This window comes from Tursiops truncatus, chromosome 16 (assembly GCF_011762595.2).
Source record: "Tursiops truncatus isolate mTurTru1 chromosome 16, mTurTru1.mat.Y, whole genome shotgun sequence".
Taxonomy (NCBI): domain Eukaryota; kingdom Metazoa; phylum Chordata; class Mammalia; order Artiodactyla; family Delphinidae; genus Tursiops; species Tursiops truncatus.
The window spans coordinates 62,745,014-62,762,746 of record NC_047049.1 but is presented as its reverse complement, the minus strand read 5'-3'; the positions used below and the strand labels follow the sequence as shown (position 1 = coordinate 62,762,746).

The following is a 17,733-nucleotide window of genomic DNA, read 5'->3' as shown; positions in this document are numbered from 1 at the left end:
CTGGAGTGGGTTTGGGGATTGGAGGGTAGACATATTCTCAAGTCTTCTTTTCCTCTGCCTGTATCCTCCCTGGAATTGATCAAGACCTTTCCTTTAGTTGTTAATCAAGGACCATGCTAGGCCAGCTCTGACCTGGGTGCCAGGCAGGGCACAGTGAAGGGTGATGAGTCTCCTTGCCCCAGGAGCATAGGCTGAGCAGCATTTCCTGTACTGGAAAAGATATCTGTCATTTTTCTTTTTTTTTTTTGAGAATTTTATTTTGTTTTATCTGTTCCCTGGTGGCGCAGTGGTTAAGACTTCATGCTCCCAATGCAGGGGGCCCAGGTTCGATCCCTGGTCAGGGAAATAGATCCCACATGCATGCCGCAACCAAGAGTTTGCATGCCACAACTAAGGAGCCCGTGAGCCGCAACTAAGGAGCCTGTCTGCTGCAACTAAAGACCCAGTGCAACCAAATTAAAAAAAAAAAAAGAGTTTAAAAACAAAATTTTTGGCCACACAGCATGCAGGATCTGAGTTCACTGACCAGCGATGAAACCTGCACCCCCTGCATTTGAAGCGCAGAGTCTTAACCACTGGACCACCAGGGAAGTCCCGTCTGTCATTTTTCTACTCATATCTCCTGCAGGGCAGAGGCAAGGAGCCGGCCCCTAGTTCCTACTAATCGACCATAACTGAAAGGTGCTAATTCCAGCCAGACTTAAGCCAGGTCAGGCGCAACCCAGCTTTACTGCCACTTTCACCTAAGACCAAGTAAAAGGATCAGACTGAAGAGAACCAGGGCACTCAAGGCATGTCCCCACCTTGTTTTTGGGTGTGTGAGGCCTGTCCCATCTGATTGGGCTGTACACAGAAACAGAAAGCTAATTAGGGTGGAAGCTTAGCAGGATGAGGTAGGTATGTTTGTCCCTAGAATTTGTTTCATGATTGTTTTTTCATCCCTGTTCTCCAGATTTTGATTCCTACTGGAATACAGGTTGAAAAAAAATTACCAGCAAGGAGAAGTTTTGATGTTTGGTTTTTGTGTTTTTTTTTGCGGTACGCGGGCCTCTCACTGCTGTGGGCTCTCCCGTTGCGGAGCACAGGCTCCGGACGCGCAGGCTCAGCGGCCATGGCTCACGGGCCTAGCCGCTCCGCGGCATGTGGGATCTTCCCGGACCGGGGCACGAACCCGTGTCCCCTGCATCAGCAGGCAAACTCTCAACCACCACGCCACCAGGGAAGCCCGTTTGCTTTATTTTGTATGTTTGTTTTTTTATTTGTCACAGCCTTTGCCAGAATCTGTTTCTCTTAAACTTTCCGTCATCTGACTCTCCACAATGCTAAGAAAAGAGAATAAAGAAATGGTGTGCCCTTTCAATGATAATTGTGTGTCACATAAAATGGTCCCTCTCTGGAGAGCAATAGCATTTGGTGATGGTGCTTTTCAGAAATCCCAGGGCTGTGTTTTGTCCTTAAAACTGAGCTTAATTGTCTAGCCCTGCAGTTGCCCATAGTTACATTAACTGGTTGAAAGCCCCGGTAATAAAAAGAACTTTTTTTTTTAGTATTCTGTTATAACTGAATCAAAGCGCTGTAGAGATTAGTGGTTACTTGTGCCTTTATAAAGAAAGTTGAAAACAGTCTTTTTAGAAGGAAGCCTGGTTCTCGAACCCAGGACACTTCACAGATGGTGCCTTCTGTTTCTGGTCTTACCCTTTCATCCCACACAGTGGCTTAGGGCGTTATTTTAGGGCATTGTTTTCCAAAGTGTGGCATGTATAGCACTGGTGGTGGTAACAGAATTTGATTTAGACATTTAAACATTAAGCAATTTTTTTAATGAACTAAGGCATACCTTCTACTTAACAAATGGCACCGATTTTCTACTTAAAGTAGGAACATAAAGTTTCCCCAGTAATTATAGTAATACAGTTGATTTGGAGATAAATATTATATATGTAGATAGGTCCCAAATCTCAAAGGGGACCCAAATGATTTATCTTTAGGAAACAATGGACACTAGGGTTTCTAAGACACTTAACTTTTCTTTTTTAAAATTAATTTTTAGCTGTGTTGGGTCTCCGTTGCTGCGCGTGGGCTTTCTCTAGCTGTGGCGAGTGGGGGCCACTCTTCATTGCCTTGTGGTGGCTTCTGTTGTTGCAGAGCATGGGCTCTAGGCGTGCGGGCTTCAGTAGTTGTGGCACACGGGCTCAGTAGTTGTGGCACAGGGGCTTAGTTGCTCCGCGGCATGTGGAATCCTCCCGGACCAGGGATCGACCCTGCGTCCCCTGCATTGGCAGGCAGATTCTTAACCACTGCACCACCAGGGAGGTCCCGACACTAACTTTTCAACTTCACTAAACTGTAGGGAAACCCCTCGTGGGTTTTGTGTTGCAAAAGTTCCCTTGGAGTTCAATTCTGTGTTACACACTCATTTTAAAGTTGACACTTTATCAGTAGCTGAGATTCCATGACATCTTGTTTATTTATACTTAGACTTTTATGTTGTTTTTCCAGTTACACAGGTTGGAGGCATAGAGAATGAGGGGAAAGCAGGAAGGGTGAGAGGTGGTTTTTCCTTCTGACACCTACTAATTCTCGGATTCTCTGCAGATGCCAACTGGGTGTTGTGCAATTAGCTCTGGGTAGTTACTGTCAGATTCCACAGGTTTCAGTGTTCAGTCCCACAAGACTGTCCCCACTTCAGACGCCAGTTGAAAGTACTAGGTCCCCAGGTTACCAGCACTTCTGTCCAACTTGGCTACAAAGTCAAGAGTTCCTACCAGCACCCTCCCCAGGTTCAGTAATTTGCTAGAACAACTTAGAACTCAGGAAAGTGCTTTACTTACTGTTACCAGTTTATTATAAAGGACACAACTCAGGAACAGCCAAATGGAAGAGTTGCATAAGAGGCATAGGAGAGGGGTTCAGAGCTTCATGCCCTCTAGAGCACCCACCCAGAAGCTCTCTTAACTCTGTTGTGTAGGAGTTTTTATGGAGGTTTCATTACATAGATATGATTTGTGAAATTATTGGCCATTGGTGATCAATGCAGTCTCCAGCTCTTTACCCACCCCCAGAGGTTGGGGAGGGGGGCTGAAAGTTCCAGGCTTCTAATCAGGGCATGGTCTTCCTGGCAGCCGACCTCCATCCTGAGGCTCTCTAGGGGCCTGCCAATTACCTTTATCACTCAGGAAGTTCCACAGGTTTTAGGAGCTCTGTGCCAGGAACTGGGGACAAAGACCAAGTATCTTTCTGTGATATGATAAGGGGGAACAGGTTTCCACACGAAGTCAGACGCAACTCCATCCTTGCAAAAAGGATGGAAGAGGGAGCCTCAACATTCTAGGACCTTTGACCGCGCCATTAGTAAACTTAATCATGTGGGTCTTTACTCACTTTCTAAGGTAATTGTCCTCCAACTGTGGCAGTAAAAAGTCATTAAATTTTAAAATCTTTTGATTAGAGCATTGTTGGTTTTTTGATATCCATCTTTAATAATTTTATCTAGAATGCACACATGTGGTATTCCGGGTCAAAGACAGATTATTCTTTCATCACTTTAAATATGTTATCACACTGCTTTCTGGCCTATATTGTTTCTGGTGAGAAGTCAACTGTTAATCTATTTGGGGCTCCCTTGTACGTGATGGATTTTTTTTTTTCTCGTTGCTTCCATGATTTTTTGTCTTTGACTTTCAGTGTTTTCTTTCTGATGTGTCTATGTGTAGAATTATCCTGCTTGAAGTTCTTTGAGCTTCTTGGATGTATCGATTATTTCTCAGCAAATTTGGGAAGATTTTACTACTATTCAAATATATTTTTTTTGCCCCTTTCTTTTTCTCCTGTCCTTCTGGCATTCCTCCTTACACATAGACTGATGCCTTTAGAGGGGTCTTACATTTCTCTGAGGCTCTGTTCATTTTTCTTCATTTTGTTTTCTGTTTTAGGAATGTTTATGTAATCTCTATTGATCTAACCTCAGGTTCACTGATTCTTCTGCCAGTTCAAATCTACTATTGAGCTCCTCTAATGAATTCAAAATTTTGATTATTGTACTTTTAAAATTAATTAATTTTTGGCTGCGTTGGGTCTTTGTTGCTGCGTGTGGGCTTTCTCTACTTGTGGTGAGCGGGGGCTACTCTTCGTTGCGGTGCGCGGGCTTATTGCGGTGGCTTCTCTTGCTGCGGAGCACGGGCTCTAGGCGCATAGGCTTTGGTAGTTGTGGCACGCGGGCTCAGTAGTTGTGGCTCGCGGGCTCTAGAGCGCAGGCTCAGTAGTTGTGGCGCATGGGCTTAGTTCCTCCGCAGCATGTGGGATCTTCCCGGACCAGGGCTCGAACCCGTGTCCCCTGCATTGGCAGGTGGATTCTTAACCACTGCGCCACCAGGGAAGCCTTAGCTCATTATTATTATTATTTTTTTAAATTTATCTATTTTTGGCTGTGTTGGGTCTTCGTTGCTGCACGTGGGCTTTCTCTAGTTGCGGCGATCGGGGGCTACTCTTCGTTGCAGTGCGCGGGTTTCTCATTGCGGTGGCTTCTCTTGTCACGGAGCACAGGCTCTAGGCATGTGGGCTTCAGTAGTTGTGGCACGTGGGCTCAGTAGTTGTGGCTCATGGGCTCTAGAGCGCAGGCTCAGTAGTCGTGGTGCACGAGGTTAGTTGCTCCGCGGCATGTGGTATCTTCCCGGCCCAGGGCTCGAACCCGTGTCCCCTGCATTGGCAGGTGAATTCTTAATCACTGTACCACCAGGGAAGCCCCCTAGCTCATTATTCTTAAGAGGAGCTGTCTTTAGGAGTGCCTTTAGGCCTGAACTTTCCTACACACTTTTCAAATAAGGTCCATTCCTTTGGGAAGTGCTTTGAAACTTTTTCTTATGGACTGCCTCTCCCCCCTGGACAAAATGACCCACTGCTCTGGGTGCTGGGCACAAGGAGAAGAGCAGCTTGCTTTCCCAGGGTGGAACCTATGCCCTGTGAGTGAGCTGGGGTGAAGGTGGTTGGAGTCCCAGAATTCTTGGGCTGCTGTTCCTGGGATAGAGTCAGGACTGGGTGGGTACAGACTGGGTAGAGGAAGGGAACCCGAAATCTCTCAGCCACACTCACCAGGAATTTAAATTTAGCCTCTTCGGCTTGGAGTTGGAGCGGATGGAAAATGCTGGCAGCTTACCCCTTTCAGCGAGTTGTAGTAAACCTTGGCTGGGAGCTGAGGAGAGGGAGCCCTGACTTCTTGGCTGTATTTGCCTGAAGTGGGACTTTCATCAAACTGAGCTGGAGTGGGGGAGGGAGAAGGTGGTGGTCCAATTGCCACAGACTCTCAATTCTCTTACCAGGTTTTACTAGGTTTTCTTGAATGAATGTTTCCTTGTTTGGTGCATGCCCTTAGAAGAATTTCCAGAGACTTTGAGTAGTGTTTTATGGTTTCCACCAGCTTTGTTTTGCTAGGCAGTGGTCCATGGAGTTCTTCACACTGACATCCCCAAGTGGAACCAGGTTAATTATTACTTATATAACAACTACATCAGTCCTGGGGCAGCTCTATGAGAAGCAGTTGGAAAAACCTCCCACACAAGTGGCTGCACATTCCATAGGTGTGGGAGTGAGAAAAATTGATTTTCCCTGCTTATACAAAGAAGTTAATTGCCCCTCCTTTACTTCCTGAAAGGAGAAAAACCTTTGCTATTTGGAGACAGGATGGAAAGCACTCTGGGTTCTCTAACTTTTTGCAGTGTAAACACATCTTTCCAGCAGTCAGATAAGCTCCAGTTTTTTGACTGGAGATGTCTCCAAGGTCCTGGGCCTCATTTTCCCTTGAAATATAAACACATACCTCCAGAGTTGGGTGAATCTGTGGAGTTCACTGTCTGTATAGTTGCAAATTAATTTTGTAAGACTTGCTCTTAGCCCAGCATCCCAAGTTTTCAGAAAATTTATTTAAAAAACCCCAACTCTGCAGAAACACAAAACTATTTTCTCTCTACCCCACGTTTCCACCTCTTGTGTTTCTCCATAGTTGGCTACTGGTAAATTGTCCCATAACATGCCACTCCATTGGTCATTTTGTTTTAATCTGACCAGTGGGAGCTAGGACTAAATCCATTGGGTTTGTCTCATATAACTTTATTTTTGGCTGTGTTGGGTCTTCGTTGCTGCACGCATGCTTTCTCTAGTTGCAGTGAGTGGGGGCTACTCTTCATTGCAGTGCGTGGGCTTCTCATCGCGGTGGCTTCTCTTGTTGCAGAGCACAGGCTCCAGTAGTTGTGGCTCGTGGGCTCTAGAGCGCAGGCTCCGTAGTTGTGGCTCGTGGGCTCTAGAGCGCAGGCTCCGTAGTTGAGACTCGTGGGCTCTAGAGTGCAGGCTCAGTAGTTGTGGTGCACGGGCTTAGTTGCTCCGCGGCATCTGGGATCTTCCCAGACCAGGGCTCGAACCCGTGTCCCTTGCATTGGCAGGCGGATTCTTAACCACTGCACCACTGGGGAAGTCGCCGGGTTTGTCTTAAACAGCACTTACCCAGCAGGACTCCCAAGGGCAGAATGAGGTCAGTCCCATTGTATTGGTCTTAGTCTCAGCCTCCAAGGCTCCTCCTGGTTTTAGTCAGTTGAATGCATCTCATTTACCATAAAGGTCTACCTTAGAATGTGTGGTGGCTTCCTCAGGTTTCTGTACTAACGTTCCCTACCTGGCCTGAGGCAGACACCCAGGTAGAGCTGTATATATTAATGCTTTGCACAGACTTTGCCATGACCTGCAAGAAAGAAATCTGTGGCAAATTCTATCATCCATATAACTGGCCCCAGTGAGTTGCAGCTGCCCTGAATGCCTTTGAGGCTGAGGCAGGGTCATGAATCACATCAGCTAAAGTGAGGATAAATTTCATACCAGTTTTCTAATGGAACAACTCACATTGTAGGTAAGCTTCCCACAGAGTACATGTCTGAGGGCTACTTGGTCTACCTGGGGTATTTCCTTAAAGAGAATCTTTTTTTTTTTTTTTTTTTTTTTTTTTGGCCACACGGCATGTGGGATCTTAGTTCCGCCAACAGGGATCAAACCCACGCCCCCCTGCAATGGAAACGAGGAGTCTTAACCACTGGACCTCCAGGGAAGTCCCTGGGGTATTTCCTTAAACCCTTGAAAGTTTCTGATAACCGTCTCCAAATGTAAGTCAGTGTTTTTACCAGAGGTAAGTTAATGCCTGCATTTCATGCATACAGCCCCAGAGGGCACACAGGGCACCCCTGGAAACAAAGAGTTTACAATTATTAGGGCCCCCAAGTGAGACTATACATCAGTTAGGCCGCACAAGTGGGCAGGATGCCTACTGGGGCCTCCGACCTCCCACCAGTGGATAAGTTTGGGCACTCTGCACTTCAGCCCAAATAATTCAGGTCAGTTCAGTTTTCAGTGCAGTTTCAAGCCGTCCTGCTTGCTCCTGCCACCAGTTCATCTGTCCCTGCGGTGCAGGTGACATCTGGAGGTGTTCTTCATGTAAGCACAGGAGCCGGGCCCGTCCCCTCCTGTCTGGTCAGTGTCAGGCAGCAGTCAGCTGGAATTTGGGAGTGTTCATAGCAGCAAGGAGGGTGGGTAGGAAAGGGGGCGCGGGGCAGCTGGTCGTGAGAGCAGCGAGGGGTGGCCTCCTTCTGGGAGGAGGTCTCCAGGAGCAGATTCTGAAAAACAGAGGTTGGTAATCCCTGCCCCCACCTCGCATCCCACCAGGTCTAAAGTTTTCCCTTCCCTTGCTTTTTTTCCCCCCTTCCATTGTTACAAAATCAGTGTGTCTCATTACTGTAATTTCACAGGTTTCTTCCATCCTCCTCCTCTCTTACCCAGACCTTTCCTCCAGGAGGGTGGGTGCAAGAGAGGCAGAAAGCCTTCTCACAGAACGTTTTCACACAATTCAAACAGACTTAATTATTAAATCGAAATCTCCTAAGAGCCTTTTCAGGCAAGCTGATCTGGGGTTATTGTTAGGGGACAGAGAGGAAGATACATTATGTCCAGAAGAATGGTCGGGGCAGAGTTTTGAATTAAAAACATTTTTTGAAACCGATCTATACGGCCCCTACCCTTAGAGAGAGGATCAGCCTTCCCTGGTGAACACTGAATTGAAGAGTCAAGCTGCCTTACTGAGGTGTAAGGTGAAAGGTGAGTCAGACCAGCAGCTGATTGGTAGTGACCTCTGCCCGAACCAGAAAAGGCACAAATCACCCTGACAGCAAAAATCAGAAAGACCGAACCCAAAAAGCCAACAGCAGTGAGATCTTCCCAAGGGGGTGGATGGGCCCCGCTTCTTGTGATTTGACCTTCCTTGTCTTGCAGCTTCCCTAGGAGTCCCACCAGGAGAGTCAGGCTTTCCTGATCGGCAGCGACCTCTTCAGAGGACAGGCCTTTCCATAGGCTTCTGCTGTGCAGACAGGTCCACCAGCATTCATGGTCCATTTTCACAGCTCACAGCCCCACAAGAGGGAGTCTTCCGACAGTTTCAGAGTCGGAGTTGTGCTCACGGAGCAGGGAGACCACACTTGTTTTCAGCTTAGCAGAGCTTGAAACCACAACAGGCTTCATTCAGTGAGCCTGGCCCAGGCAATTGAGGGAAACCTTGTGAATCCATGATTCCCCCGACCCCTCCCCAAACCAGCAGCTTTTCCTTGCTTGGGGCGGCAGAGGGGATAGCTGCCCCTTTCTTGTACAAAGCTAAAACTCTGCTTGGCTAGCAGGGCTTTTCTTGCAAGGACTTTTTTTTAAAGCTCCTTTCACCTGTCAGTCACAGAGTTGACCCACAACTTCATGATACACAAATGGGTGATCTGATTTCCTCAAGAGCTCATGAGCAAGCTTAAAAGCCACTTTTCAAAAAGGCACGTATCTAGGAACCATTAAGTGTACCTTAATCTGGAAACTGTCTCCCTTCTCCAACTCTCTTGGCATACTACCTTTCCTAAAGCAAACGTCGTAGCCAAAATCCAGTACAGGGACTTGTTCTGTCTGCCATACCTAGAGTCCATTAAGATTTCAGACCTCCAATTTGATGGTAAGAAGCCAGCAGCTTTCTCCTCACTGCCAGAACCTCTGGGTTAAGAGGCATCTGTTTCAGCTACAGATGGCAAAAAAACAAGGGAATTCCATTACCACTTCTTTTTGCATCTTTCTCTGATTGAGAGGAGGTGATCCCTCTCGCACTTATGACAAGCATATAACATCCAGATCAATTTCTGCCATACATTCAGATGCAGCAGCACAGAAACCAATGCAAAGCCATGTTGAAACTCTTTTTTCCCCACTGCAAAGTTTTGCACAAACTCCTAGCCGTTAAAGTCAGCATTTACAGGGATAAAAGTCACAGCTGCAGGGAGAAGCTGTTTCCTCACAGCTAGTGGGGAATGTGGAAGGGAGGCAAACTGCAGGCGGCAGGGTGGCATTTTATTTATTTATTTATTTGGCTGCATGGGTCTTAGTTACGGCACGCAGGCTCTTCGTTGCGGTGTGCGGGCTTCTCTCTAGCGCGTGCGCTCTCTAGTTGTGGCGCACGGGCTTAGTTGCTCTGTGGCATGTGGGATCTTAGTTCCCCGACCAGGGCTCGAACCCGTGTCCCCTGCATTGGAAGGCAGATTCTTAACCACTGGACTACCAGGGAAGTCCCAGGGTGGCATTTTAGAACAGCGCTCTCCTTTTGCCCCCTTGACCTATGTGAGAAGGCTCCAGGACTTTTCTGCTCACTCACTGAGGTTTCGCTCTGTATTCCTCAGTATCTCCATTCATCCCGTGTCCCCTCCCCACGTGGCTACATGGTGCTGGTATCCAATGGAGCTCTCAATATTCCAGTCCCCCATCCACTCCCATTACCCCCTGTGTAAAGGGACTCATGTAGTGCCTTCTGAAACAGGAAGATCAGCTGGGGTAGAAAAGGAGCTAAGGATCAGTGGGGAGCGGAGAAGTGTCTTCAGGATAGCAATCCAGATTCTGTCCCTGCGGTACTGGGCAGGTTAGCTGTGTGGTCCTCCTAGACTTGCTCTGGCTGTGGAGCTAATTACCTCCCTCCTCTCCCCTGTGGGAGAGAGCAGCCTAAGCTTCTCTTGTCCCACCTAGAGTCCACCTTTAAGAATTTCAGGGCCCAGTCAGAGGAGAGAGCAAAATCCCAAAGTGCCATTAGGCTGCTGTGTTTCAAGCCTATCTCCTAACACCCAGCTAACAAACTTCCTAATCCTTTCAACAGACCTGCTTCTGGTTCCCATGGATCTTCTTCACATCCTGCTAACCAGCCTCAGGGCTCTCATCTGTCTCTCCCAGTAAACCATGAGACACACAGAATCCCGTCATCCTTGCTACCAGAATTGTTGGGCCTTTACTATTCATCTTTATTAATTTCATCCTCAATGCACATAGATATTCTAGATCAGACAGATTAGTTATTATTTATGCAATAATTTAAAAATAATAATATTACGTAAGTAATTATAACTGCATCAGTACCCCTTGCCCCAGTGCTTACCTGGGCGATGCGATGAAAGCCAGATGGGAAAATCTCCAGCAGGGGTGTCAGGCACTCCATAGGTGAGGGGTGGAGAAAAGTGAATTTTCTTTGCTTATGTGCAGGAGAAAGAGGCACCTGCTTCCTTCTCTCCCAGAAAGAGGGAGAAAAACCTTTGTTGCATGGAGACAGGATGGAAGGATCCCGGGTTCTTCCTCTGACCTTCTGGAACATAAATACATCTCTGCAGGAGCCAGAACAACCCTGGTGGCTCCAGTTTTTATGACTTAGAGCTGACTCAAGGTCTTGGGCCTCATTTTCGCTTGAAATGTAAACACACCATCCTGAGTTAGGTAAATCTCTCTAGAGTCATCTCACTATACAGTTGTAAGTTAACCTTGCTGAGGATCCCAAGTTTTCAGCATCCTTTATCCAGAAAACCCCAACTCTTCAAAGTCAGAGATTTAGCTTCTCTTGCTAACAGTTTGCTCCACTGGACCACGTTGGGAGCAGGACGGAGGCACCACTCCCAAGACCCAGCGGTTTGTGCTGCCCCAGGTAATTCCACGAGAACTGGCTTTGCTCTCCTGCCGTGTGAGCTTCAGCACCATGCCTTGGGCTGCCAGGCTAAAGCATGAGGCGGCAGCGAGAAAGGGAGGAGGCAGCTTGGGCAAGAGGGTCGGTGAGTGAACAGGCGTTGAGGAAACCTTCCGCATGTGGGTAGTGGGAGTACTTTGTGTGCAGTGCTCGGGGGAGAGGATATTTCTTGAGTAAACAGAGAATGTCAGTGTTAGATTCCTAAAAAGGAAGATGAGGGGGCTGGGGAAGCAATAAGCTAGGAAGCAAGTGTATTTAAAAGGTATATTGATAAAAGCCACTTCCTCTGGAGAGAGGAGGGAGGAAGAATCTGTTCCTTCCCGAGGCTGGGGAGGGAGGGGCCGGCCTGATGCCAGGAGCTACAAATACCATCCCCCAGGACCCCTCCCTCGCCCAGGGGGACCCAGGGGGACCCGGGCTCGAGGTGGCATGTGCTACTGCTGGTAACGGGCTGAGCTCTGGCTGCCTCCTGTCCCCCTCCCACCCTCAATCTCCTCCCCCTCTGATCAGAAAGACCAAAGGGTCCAGAGGTCCTGAAAGTTGCCAGGAGCTTCCTGATTGCGGTCTTTGCTGGAGTGAGGTCCTGGATCCCTGGCCAATGGTTTGTGGAGGGGTGGGGCTTCGGGGGCTGGGGGCCGGGCACACACACACAAAAATAAATAAATAAAAAATTTAAAAAAAAGATGGTGGAGCCCCTTTTCTGGGCTGAAACCCAAGAGAGCGCTGAAGAAGGAGCATGTGCATTTGTTCTGCTTGGGGTTAGGGGGCCATGTCTGTATGGAAGGCAAAGCGGGGGTCAGGTAACCTCTGCAGATGGACCCTAGCGGCTTCTGCCTGGACAGCCTCACCACACGATGTGCACGAGGCCACACTTTTTCTCCCAGAACATAATCTGAGAAACCGTCTGGCTGCCTTGGGTCAAAGGTGCAGTAATGGATGGCTTAGTGAGAAGTAGGTGGTCAGCTCCTAGAAGCAGTGACCAGATGACCCTCACATGTAAAGATCATAGTGATCAAGACCTACGGCCTCTTTTAAGATTTCTCAGGGTGGTGACCTTTACATTTCATTCCTAAGGCCATGACCTTGTAGAAATATGCTAAAGTCCCGCTGAAGTAGTCACATCTGCCCCGATGTAAGATGAAGCTTTCTGTGCTGAAGAAAAGGAAATTCACAATCTTAAAATCAAAAAGTTTATGTCTTTTAAAGTTTCTAACAGCCTAGAAGTGCTTCTTAGTAAAATACATTTATGTGAGTTGTATCCCCGGAGTGGCTTTTATCTTTTAAAAGTTAATATTTCAGGGGTCCAAAAGATAGTCTGTAGTCAACTTGAAAGCAGGCGGAGCATAGCAGACAGTCTGGGAGAAGTGAAAGAGAGGGTTGATGCAGAAACTCAATGATGCTTTCCAGATTTGGTGGGAGAGAGGGTGGCTGACCCAGGCAGAGCAGCCTGCTGGGGGGCCTGGCGAAGCACCTGTGGACACTGATAAGCCTCCCTGGATTCTGGGCAGATCCTGTTCATTTTTCTGAGTCACCCAACCCTCACCTCCTTCGGTAGGAGAGGAGCAGGTAAGGCTGTGATGTTTGTGATGCTTTTTTGTAAAGTGTGTGTGGGGGGTAAGAGGTAGCATTGTGTGTGTTTATCTCATGTTGCAAAGTAGAGCCCTGTCCCAGCTCCCTTCACACCACAGAACCCAGTCCTCTTTGGAGCGGGAGGCCTCTGCTGGGCTTAACCCACCACCACGCAGACCCAGCCGCAGAGACCTGGGACCTGGGTGGGTCCAGGCACTTTCAGGACCGAAGACAACTTTCTTCAACAAATGACAGGGATTACTCACCCCTCAAATATAAGTGGGGGTTATTCATTATTTGCCCCTTTAAATCTTGAGTTAATCTTACATTGATGTTAACGGTGATATTGACTTACTGGCTCTATTTCACAAGACTTCCTTTCAGGAGAGATTGAAAGGCATCCCGTTCCTAGGGCTGTGACTGTAGATACCCATTTTGAGATCGAGCTGTAACAGCTGTGACAGTTCTTATCTTCCTCTCTGTGATTTCTACATGCAATAAGGATATCCTTTCTCATCTAGAGGAGAGTGCCACTGTAACCTTTTTAGTACAGATTTCCCCAGTTAAAAATTAGCAAAACTAGCTAAAGCTTCTGCATCTCTTTCTTCTCATGGCATGTCCTCGACTTGACGTGATAAGGGAAAAGCAGCAGGGGCCCTGACACCTTTTCTGTAAATATCCATCAGTGTGACATTCTAGTTTCACAGCAGTTAAGCTGTTGACATAAAAGCATCCGGCTGGTATAAAATCCAGAAGCTTAATCAGGCCCTCGGCAAGACAAACATTTTGCACACAGCAGAAAATACGAGGAGGAGATGAATGTCTCTCTCAATACTTGACTAAGTATATTGGTTAGACATGTGTTGCAGATTATAGAAAACCCTCTAGAAATGGCATGAACAAATAAGGGGTAGATTTGCATCATCGCAAGAAGTTTGGAGGTAGGCAGCCCCCGGGGGCCAGCACAGTCGCTCAGCAAGGCTGTCAGACACCAGGGCTCTTTCTTTCTTTCTGCTTTGACTTCCTTAGTGGGTGGTCTTTTGACATCATGCTTTGTCACCTCATGGTCACAAGGTGGCTGCAATCTCTTCAGGATCCAGGCTGGAAGAAAGAGTCAAGAATGAAAAGGGAAAATATGAGGGAAGGGCCTTTTCTTCGTGAGGCCTCTTCTTCTGGCACTGGTAGCTGGCTGCCTGTATCTCGTTGACCACCATGGTGATGTCACATGCCCACTAGTTTTAAGTGAGGCTGGGAAATTAAGTAATGTGCTTTCCTGCCTCCGCACTAGAGGAAGGCAAAGAAAAAGGTGACTGGGAAGGTGGGTTGAATGTGCCAACCTACAATTTCTGCCACAAGGGGTCACAGTAAAGTACTACTGAATGGAAGAAAACAGGGCTAGCAGTAGGCCTTACCTACATAAATTGTTTTCTCCCAGGTGGGGAGAAGGTCATGGTCAGGACTGGTGTCTGACCAAATAGGCTATGGAAGTTGGGAAAAGAAGAGTCAGGATTGGCTAAGAAATCCATCCATGTGCAGAACTAGCGCCCTACAAGAAGCCCTCCAAGTACTAATAATGATGGAACGAGGGACGGTCAAGTTTAATATCCCTAATTTGGGAAGAGATGTTAAAGAGTGCTAATATCGGTAGGACTGATGTGTGTCAAATATTATTCCAGGTACTTATGGATGTTTTCCCACAGTAACGTTTGAACCAAATACTGTTGTTCATGTTGAACAGTCACTAATGAATACTCGAAGAGGGCACACAGTAAGTGGAAGTGGAGGATTTGAGCCCAGGCCTGCCCGACCAATTCCAGGACTCTCTTTCTTATCCCATGCGGCCTTAGGTACCCTGAGGCCCCACAGGGACAACTCTGGTTCATCTTCCTTATGATGGTGGTGCCCAGGCATCCACGAACTTTTGAGTGGGACCAGGAATACTGAGTCCCAGTCCTACCAGTTATAACCCTCATAGTGGGTTATGATTGCCTCCAACCACTGCTCTTCCTCTAGAACAGGAGCCCCCATGAGGGCGAGGACTGTGTCATGTTCACTGTCGTATCCCAACCTAACTGGCATAGAGTAGGTGCTCAATAAATATTTGCTGGATAAGCAATGATTGAAGGACTGTGCTATTACAATATCTGTATTATGAGTGCCTGATGCTACACTGTGGTAGCCACTCGTTAAATTTTTCTTAAGTGGTCCATGTAGGAAGGAGACTGTATCTCCAACTGACAGGTTTAGAGAACAATTCGTGGGAGAGTCAGTCAGCGTTGAGCCTGTCTTTGTGACAGGAGTTTGAAACACTGAGGCTTGGGGAAGAGTGCTTTAGGTGGAGGAAGAGGGGACAAGGTCGTAGAGATGGGAAAGTACAGACTATTCAGGGAGAGGCCAACCTGAATGGAGAGAAGTCACAGCTGAAGGGTAATAGTAGGTATGGGAGAAAAGGGATTGTTGCCAAATATGATTGGGAAACATTGGGTTAAATAAGCTAGGTTTTCTGTTACAATTCTCAGAGCCTTTAACAATGCTCCTGTGACTCCAAGCCTCATTTCTCAAACATTTGGCCTTTGGGGCCCTTTTCTTGCAGAGCATTTCATGGAATGAATTTTCCACAGAATGCATTTTGCGAAATGTTGATCTAGTTCAGCTCCACATTTATAGACAAGGAAACTGAGACCCAGAGAAGAGAGGTGGCTTATTCAGAGCCACATAGCAGAACTTGCATTAGAACCCAGATCAGATCACTTGACCTCCAGTATAGTGCTCATTTGTAATGTGAAGACTATGTGTTTATAAAGGACAGCTTCTTCCTTACAGGGAACTTTTATTTATCTGTTATTCAGACAACAACCTTGGTGCTAAAATTTCCCCCAGTTTTGTACAGTGGTATTTTATATTCATCACCATGATGCTGAGCAGAGATGAGAGCTGCTGTCATTGCCTGTGCAGCCTCCAGAATCTTGGGAAGATTTGTCTTAAATCAGCCCCATGTTTGCCTGGAGGGCAAAGAAAAGATGCTTTTTCTGTACAGCCATTTTTAAGGGGATACAGGGACTGCAGAAGTTTACAACTTGTGCTTCTCTCCTCAGCCTTTTCTTGTCCCCAGCCTGCTGTGGTAGGCAGAATGGGCCCCCAAAGATGTCCACATCCTAATCCCTGGAACATATGACTATGTTACCTAATATGGCAAAAGGGACTTTGCAGATGTAATTAGGTTATGGACTTTAGGGAGATTATCCTGGATTATGTGGGTAGGCCCAATCTAATCACATGAGCCCTTAAAAGCAGAGAACTTTCTCTGGCTGGAAACAGAAGCAAAACAACAGAAGGGCAAGCCAGAGAGAAATGAAGTATGAAAAAGACTCCATGCTGTCTTGAAGATGAAGGGGGCAACATGACAAGAAATGCCGGTGGCTTTGAGTTGCTGAGAGAGGCGCCATCAAAGGAACAGGGACCCCAGTCCTCAGTCCTACAACCACAAGGAACTGAATTCTGCCAAAAACATGAATAAGCATGGAAGCAGAGTCTCCCCTCCAATCAGAGCCTAGGCCCTGAGTCCCGGAGCAGAGGAACCAGTGGAGCCCATCAGACTTCTGACTTCTAGGCTGTGAGATAATAGATTTGTGTTGTTTTAAGCCGCTTGTTTATTTTGACAGCCTTAGGAAACTAACACACCTAAGTCATTAACATATCCAAAGTGGAAGCTGTGAAGGGAATAGAGGTTAGGAAGGGGCACCACTGGGCTGAGGGCTTTGGGGCTGTGTGTGAATTAGTTTTTAGCATTTTTAAAAAAGATCAGTTGATTTGAGTCATTCACATCCTTCCCTCCCAGCCAGGCATCCCTGTATCTCTATGGGGAAAGGCTGCTGGAGGCTCAAAGGGCTCCCTGACAGGGCCAAGTACGTGTCTTTTCAAGCATATCTGTGCGCTGTGACAACCAGGTTCTGAGGTCTCCTTCATAAATGGCCCAAGACCTTTGCAACTCAACTGCTGGCCAATATTAGTGGATATATCACTTGAAATAAAGGGGCCTCTCATTTACTAATCCTGACAGGTTGAAGTGCTGTTATTAAAGATAGCACTAAGGGCTCCTGCTGGTGAGCAGCCCAGGCTTCTCTGGGAAGCCTGTAGCTTTTCAACAGAGGGCATTTCCCAGAAGGGGAGCCGTTTGTCTGGGGCTCCAAAATAAACATCACCATGCCGGAGAAGGAATTTCAGCTTCCATGGTAGATAACCCGACTACCCTTAGATCTACAGCCAGTTTCTGAGTCTTGGTACTCTTTTGTTTCTAAATGTGGAGGAAAGTGTTTGCATTCTTTTATTTTACTAAAATAAAAGGGAGACTTGGAGAGGGCCTCGGCTTTGCTGGCCTGAAACCTTTCTTCTTTTTGTTCCCATTTTGTTTGATTTTCTGAACCTATTTAAGGTTTTAACACAACAGATCTAATTATTTAAAGTCATGGAAATTTTTGCACAGCATCTAATCTCGGATGAGACGCATTGTTACAGAGTACTTTTCATTTTTTAAAAGCTCAGGATTAATTTTAATGTTAAAGAAATTTGGAAATTCTGTACTGGATAAAAGTGCAGTTTAAAATCAGGGAAGCTTCTTGGATTACTTAGGACAAAACATCCTTTTTTATTAAACTTGACTGTATCTGCAGGCTGTTTTATTCATGCTCTATTGTCATCTCTAAAGCACGTAGAAGATGCTTTTCCCACAGTGTGATTCAATACAGGCGCCCAAAAAGATGCTCTCAGATTTCATGTGTCTGGGTAATTAGCTGAGTTTGAGCGGCTCAGTTAAACCGTTTGAAGGTCAATAATGCATGAATTTCTGGCAGACTGCCTAGAAGAGCCCATAAACACACTTGTATAAGGACTAAACATGTTTATTTTGTGTTTTAAATATGAAATAACGTTAGGATTAGTTTTGCCTAGAATTTAATTTTATGGCAGATTCATGTTTTAGTGTGACACAGAATAGTTCTGATGTGAATCCTTTCCAAATTTCCAAAGAAGTATTTCCTCTCTTTTGCATATTTGGTAGCACGGTTTCTTATGGACCTTAAAATCAAATTCAAGCACCCCAAATTAAAATGTCAGAGTTT

At 46.6% G+C, this 17,733-nt stretch overlaps 1 protein-coding gene across 4 annotated transcripts in view; it reads left to right on the top strand.

Moving 5' to 3' along the window:
* Positions 1–17,733, top strand: part of STOX1 (storkhead box 1) — a 50,306-nt gene that overhangs the window by 18,443 nt on the left and 14,130 nt on the right. The window contains exons 1-2 of one of the 4 annotated variants that reach the window (XM_033841941.2): positions 7,606–11,008; positions 12,455–12,613. The exons of 2 other annotated variants lie outside the window; for them this stretch is intronic. The gene's annotated coding sequence lies outside the window, so the exon portion shown is untranslated. Of the gene's footprint in view, positions 1–7,605; positions 11,009–12,454; positions 12,614–17,733 lie in introns of those variants that run through there. One more of the 4 variants, XM_073793528.1, reaches the window with a different exon arrangement.